Here is a 6,628-nt window from a genome sequence, read left to right as displayed (position 1 = left end):
TTTATTAATTATCACTCAGGACTGCAGACTTCAGCAGATCTTCATATTCCTATACATACTTATTTTTTTTTTATTTATTCCTTTATGGTACTGTGGCTGCTGCCAAGCTAAGGATAATTGATTTAAATTTTAATTTATTGTTTCTCCTCTCTTTCTTGTGTCCAAATAAAAACACATGTGGTCTGCAAAGTGTTTATGACCTTGTAATGTTTTTTCTCTTGGGAATGTAAAAAGGGATGAAAAGAAGGGAAATGCATGATTCAGCAGACATAACCTCTTGCATTTCCTGTGCTAGGAGGTCATAAAATGTAATCATAATGCACATCAAAGCAATAGCTGACTAGAACAGCAGAAAAAAAGCAGAAATTAAAATGCAGACAGTTATGAGATCTATGTTGATATCCACTGCACTGGTAGGCTATGTTATCTCTAGGCTGTTGTAATTAAGTCCTTGTCCTTTACAGGTGGCAGAACTGGTTTAACGACTTTTGTTGTGGGAAAACAAAACAGCTAAAATAAGACAACTATGGTTTTAGGCAAAAGGAAAATAAATCAGAGTTTCTAGGGAGCATAACAGAAGAATGGCCTGAAATGTATATAAATATTTGGACCTTGTCTTTGTTCTTACTTGTCTTTGCATGGAAGATATTGAGATGACCAACTTCCTGTAAGTTTACTAGCTGCACTTTCTGCTGCCTATTATCATCCAGGAACAGGAAAGAGTCCAGTTGTCTTAAGCTAAGGATATATATATATATATATATATATATATATATATATATATATATATATATATATATATATATGTAGACCTACCTTACAGATAGACAGTTTTTAAAATATTGTGTGTTTAACTGTTATTTTATTCCTCTGAATACATTTTTTACACTTTACCTGTAACTACACTTTTTTTTATTATATAAGTACATTTTATTAAGTTTTAAGCTTGTGCATCTGGTCTTTTTTGTTTTTACTACATATGTATTATTGTTCCTTGTTATCTGAGAAAGGGGTTTCATTTTCACACAATAACAAGATGGATCTCCTATCATTTATCCTTGATTACTTAGGCCTACCACCAAGGAAAATACTAATGTGCATGATTTTAATTAAGAGCAGTAGGCAACTAGATGTCTATGGCCAAATCTTGAATGACGACAGTACAACTATGTTAGCAGGAAAGCTGTAGGGAACTGACGAATACTGCCAGTCTTCCCTGGGAATTGTCTGTACGTGTGCGAGAAAATAATAATTTATATGAAACACAGTTTCTATTGGATAGGGCAACTGAAAGACATTGTGGCTCATGGGGATAGTGACGAGAAAGGGACATGGGTGCAAGGTCAAAGACTCAGATCTAAAGGTGGTCATTGTGCATTCTAATCTGGGAGTAGATGAGGAAATTCTTACCCAGGACAGCATCACATATTTATTTTATAATCTTGGGGCCATGCTGCATTTTGTTAATTAATTGTTGAGATAGAATTGTGTGCACTTTCTTGTTGTTTTTTTAACCTGCAGAGCTCTAGTGGTGTGACTTGTGAGACCATCCCTCTGATGCCAGTTAAGACATAATCCATTAAATCATGCCCTGACTAACATACACCCCTTAAAATAACCTCTAAGCACAATAACTCATAGGATACATTTGGTTTGCATGGCTAGAATTCTAAAGACTTCAGTGGTCATTAGCTTAGTGTACACCTATGAACTTATTTGCTGTCAGTGTGTACCACTAGTCATCTCATTTTGGTAGCAGTGACACTTTTTGTCACATATAAGGGTAGCACTAGTGGGATTAAAACACCAATCATGCTTTCCATCAAATCCCTCACTGGGGTTGATATATTATCAATTCCGCTGCTTGGTCTTAAATTACTTTAGTTATCTATTATATATCCACAAACTCATGTATCTGACAGATTTGTATTACATCTTAATTAACATGTTAACAGTTATGACATTAGACCTCTACAATGTTAACTTGTCTCTTACTCATTTCCATGTTCACATTGTTCCTGTTTACCTCCTTATTTCTCTCATCTTGATTCCATGTCATAATTTCAATGCAATTGATAAAATCCTCAAAAAATGTTTAAGTACAAACTTCATATAAAAATCCTCAGTGGTAAGAAAGTGAAAGTAAAACCAGAGATAGGCTTGGGCTGAGTTTGTATTTCTATCAAAGTTAATAAAAGTGTCATAAAAACTAGCCAGGCAAGAAATATTCATTAGATGAATTAGTCTAAGAATATAATGTGCATGTCATGGAAGAACCTAAAATAGAATTACTATATATCTATATATCTAGCTATCTATACATCTATCTATCTATATCTATCTAGCTATCTATATCTATCTATCTATATCTATCTATATATATATCTATCTATATATCTATATATATATATATATATATATATATATATATATATATATATATATATATATATATATATAATCTGGTATGTTAATTTCCTAAATATGCTGCAGTATATTGATCCATTTATAGCCTTGTTTACAGATAAAATGATGAAATCTTGAGGTTGGCTATCTTTGGAACAGAACTGGTTTCATCATATGCTACTAAGCTATCATCAATATTCTAAGTACATTACGAATAGCTTTATTTTAAATATCTATGTTGTTCATGAAGCAAGGAGACAATGCCCCAGTACAGGCATCTTGTTAACAACTTCCCTAGTGTACAAATGAAACTGAAACAGTGCTCAGGGGTGCTTAATAATTGTTGAGCATCCTCTCCAAGTGCTGTTACTACCTGTTCTCATGCTATGGACTAACCACAGACAGTGCCGGACAGCAATGAACACTGGCAGAAGTTAAACAGCTTCATGTCCTCCTGCTCTCCATGCCTCTTAACTATTCCTGAGTTTGTCTCATATTTTTATTATGGCTTTCTTTTTTTTTCAGTATTCTCATAAACCAGTGATGATTACAGTCAATAATGCCAAACATTAGGGATTCATACTGCTTGTTCAAACAAATGTGCGTTAATGGAAAACATTTTGTTCTACTCACTTTTTAAGCGAACAAGAGCAATATTTAAAAAACTTTCCCTGATTTTAATCCTTTGTCCCCTCCACCATTTTTGCATTTCTCCAGAATTCTTAAGCAAAGACGACTAGAATTGTGCTGCTGTCTCACAGCGCTAAGTACTTTATCTGCTTTAAAACTGGTAAAATGCCTCATGCTCCTTCACTTTTTTTCTGTAACTAGTGCATAGAATTTCGATCTTGAGGTGAATTTCTTGGCATCCACATCTTGAACACATAATAAGCTGGTTATGATGAGAGGCCCAGTCATAATCCTCTATGCTATATACATTTTTCCAAATAATATTATGGTTCAATGACTTTTCTCTTTCTTTCATTATAAATTCCAATGAAATGAATGAACCTTTTTAACACTCCATGCTACTTTCAATCACTCTATGCACTATTGTTCCAGGATATAACTATTCAGGAAGTTTATGAATTGCTCCACCTACAACATGTAATCCATTTTCTCTTTAGCTAACCTGGTTAATAAACTAATCCAACAATGTTACCCATGTTTTTGATATTCTACTACAAGCAAATATTCTAATAATTAGCACACTTCAAGTTATCAAACATTAAATACAGAAAATCAGAGCCAAAAAAACTAAAAGAAAAAAAAAAAATACACAAACATTTTTTTGGCATGAGGTGAGCCCCCACTCAAAATTATGTATACCAATGATGCTGTCACACTATAGTGAAACGAAATGGGCATCCCCCAAAAAACATTTCTGGCTTGTACAATAATATAGTAAATTATGGTGAAATGCATCAGAGTATTAAATATTCACATTTATGCTGCTCAACCAGTGTATATTAATTTGCTTATCTGTTGTCTTTGGTATATTTCATTGCAATGCCATTTACTGTCTTTCATAAACCTCATGTACTCACAGTGGGTATTTATTTTTTTATTTGTTTGCTAACTTGGTAAACAAACAAAGTTTGCTAAATAGATTCACTAGGCACGTGCGTCAGTTTTCAGGAGTGACTCACAGGAGATTAAGTCACTCACTCAGGAGTGACTCACGGGCACTGTCTGAGTATGTGATTTGTTTACAGTCAGACACTAGGCAAATGAAGGCAAAGGGAATCAAATTCAGAAACACAGCATAAAGCTAATTAAGCAGCATGCAGCCTTAATTGTTTGTGCTAATCTGGCAGATATTGTAAACGGTTACCTACTTATGTAATGTAATTTTATTTCTAAGCAGACAAACGACCCTGAGTTTTACAATTTGTCACATATGATGTGAAATCCTTACTAAATATTTTAACATTTCTGAATTCTTAAAAAGCTGCACTCAGTTAACAGGAATTTCAATTAGCACTTAAAATTATTGTTAGTTAATGCATTTGTGTTACCAGTAATGATATCTACAATGTTGCTCTTCTATTTAATGCATTTGTATTACCAGTAATGATATCTACAATTTTGCTCTGCTATTTAATGCATTTGTATTACCAGTAATGATATCTACAATTTTGCCAATCTCTGTATTTTTTGTAAAATTCTGTGTGGGACTGGTTTGAGGTGCTTTCTTGTTATCTCTTTGTCAAGTAACAGTGTTGTCAGTAAGTGCCTACTTATGCATAATAACAGTGCTGTAGCAGTGCATGCTGTTGATAAACTTTATTGCCATTTAATCATTACTAAAATAAGCATCTGTTCATTACTCATATGTTGTCAAGTAGGTGTCCATTAAAAGAGACAAGTATGGATTAATTGTGATATTTCTCTACTGGATCAGAAACAGCATGTCTATAAGCAGATGATGATGATGATGATGATCTAGCAGTTTGAATAAATGCCATTGGGACTGTGTGTGTGTGTGTGTGTGTGTGTGTGTGTGTGCGCGCGTGTGTGTGTGTCTGTGTGTGCAAGCACTCATGTGTGCATCTATCAGAAAGCTGTAGGTTCTAATCCCTTACCAGGTGCTGTGATTCATTTTCTAGCCCTGACACTGCAGTGCAGCATACAAGGATAAGGGATGCTGCATTCCTGAGTGTGCCATCCTTCACTGAAACATTAAATAAATGTCCCATCTGCCTGAGTTGGTGGTAGCTTAGGTGAATGTAAAAATCACAGACACTTATCAAAAAGAGTGGAGGAATTTCCCCTGGTGCCCAGCCCAAATTTCGCCTAGCTGTGAATACTGCCTTGGAATTCCCCTGAAAAGAGGCCACTGGCCTATTGGGAATAATCTCATCAACAAAGTGTAAACATACTATATATTTTTATTTATTTATTTTTTTTTTACACACACACACACACATACACACACATATCTATATCTAGCTATATATATCATACCTCTCAACTGTCCAGATTTTCCCAGAATGTCTAGATTTTTTACTCATATTTTTGGTCTGTTCCTCATAAAATTTGTGGTTTTCTAGCAAATCACTGAGATGATCTGAGGATTAAAGTCCCCAAATAATTACTTGCATTTGAGATTCAAACTTCATATCCTTAAGAAAATGCATGCTAACACAAATCCTGTTATTCTAGTAACTTTCTAAGTTTACAAAAGCAGTATTTAAAATCTTTCCCTATTTTGGGGCCTTTGTTCCCCCATTTTGACAGGCTTTGACCAGATTTCTTGTGCTAAAAGGTTGAGAGATATCACACACACACACACACACACACACACACACACACACACACACACACACACACACAGAGTGATATATGTGTGTATGTGTGTATATATGTATATGTATGCAAGTGTGTGTGTGTGTGTGTGTGTGTGTGTGTGTGTGTGTGTGTGTGTGTGTGTGTGTACTTTAAACTCAATATGCAATAAACAAACCAAAGGTATTGCAGAAATGGCAGAAGGTACTAATGTGAAAGTAGTAAGGAGCCTAAACAAAAAACTCCACACCCTTCAAGCCCTCTTTCCTCTGGAGAATGCAGACATGTGTGCCATGACCAAGATATGGTTTAAATCCGTAAAATGTATTCAAGCAGTGAAAGGCTATAGTACCTTCTACATATTTAGGCCAACAACAGCAGACATAACTCCAGGTTGGTTAAACAGGATGATACCATGCAGCTCATCCACTTAAAAGTCACCATAAATAAGGTCTCTTACCATATCATGGCTAGCTACAGGTCACCTTCTATGCCGGTAGTCTCATGACTCTTAAATAAACCTATTAGAGGTGCTCACTCTCCAACCAAATACTATTCATGGGTGACTTTAACTACCCCCTATATGCTGGGTAATGTACACTGCCTTACACTCATAGGCACAACACTTCCTGGACATTATTAAAACAAACACACTGGAACAAGTAGTGGAGTCTGCAACCAGAGGATCAAATATACTAGATCTGGTACTCACCAACATGGAAGAGCATTATACCCCCCCCCCCATATGTCACGTCCTGGCTACTGAGGTCAGATCACAAACCTGTCTTATTTGAGTAAAAGTCAACCCAGAAAATCCAGCTAAACCAATGAAAGTTAAGAACTATTTAAATGCAAACTATATCCTATTAAGTGACAGTTTTTCAAAATTCAAGATTCCCACTAACCCCGAGACCATAGCTACCTATGCAGAATT

This window comes from Protopterus annectens, chromosome 5.part0 (assembly GCF_019279795.1).
Source record: "Protopterus annectens isolate FY-2018-M chromosome 5.part0, PAN1.0, whole genome shotgun sequence".
NCBI classification, from domain to species: Eukaryota; Metazoa; Chordata; order Ceratodontiformes; family Protopteridae; genus Protopterus; species Protopterus annectens.
The sequence above is the reverse complement of the archived record's forward strand: the minus strand, read 5'-3'. Positions refer to the sequence as shown.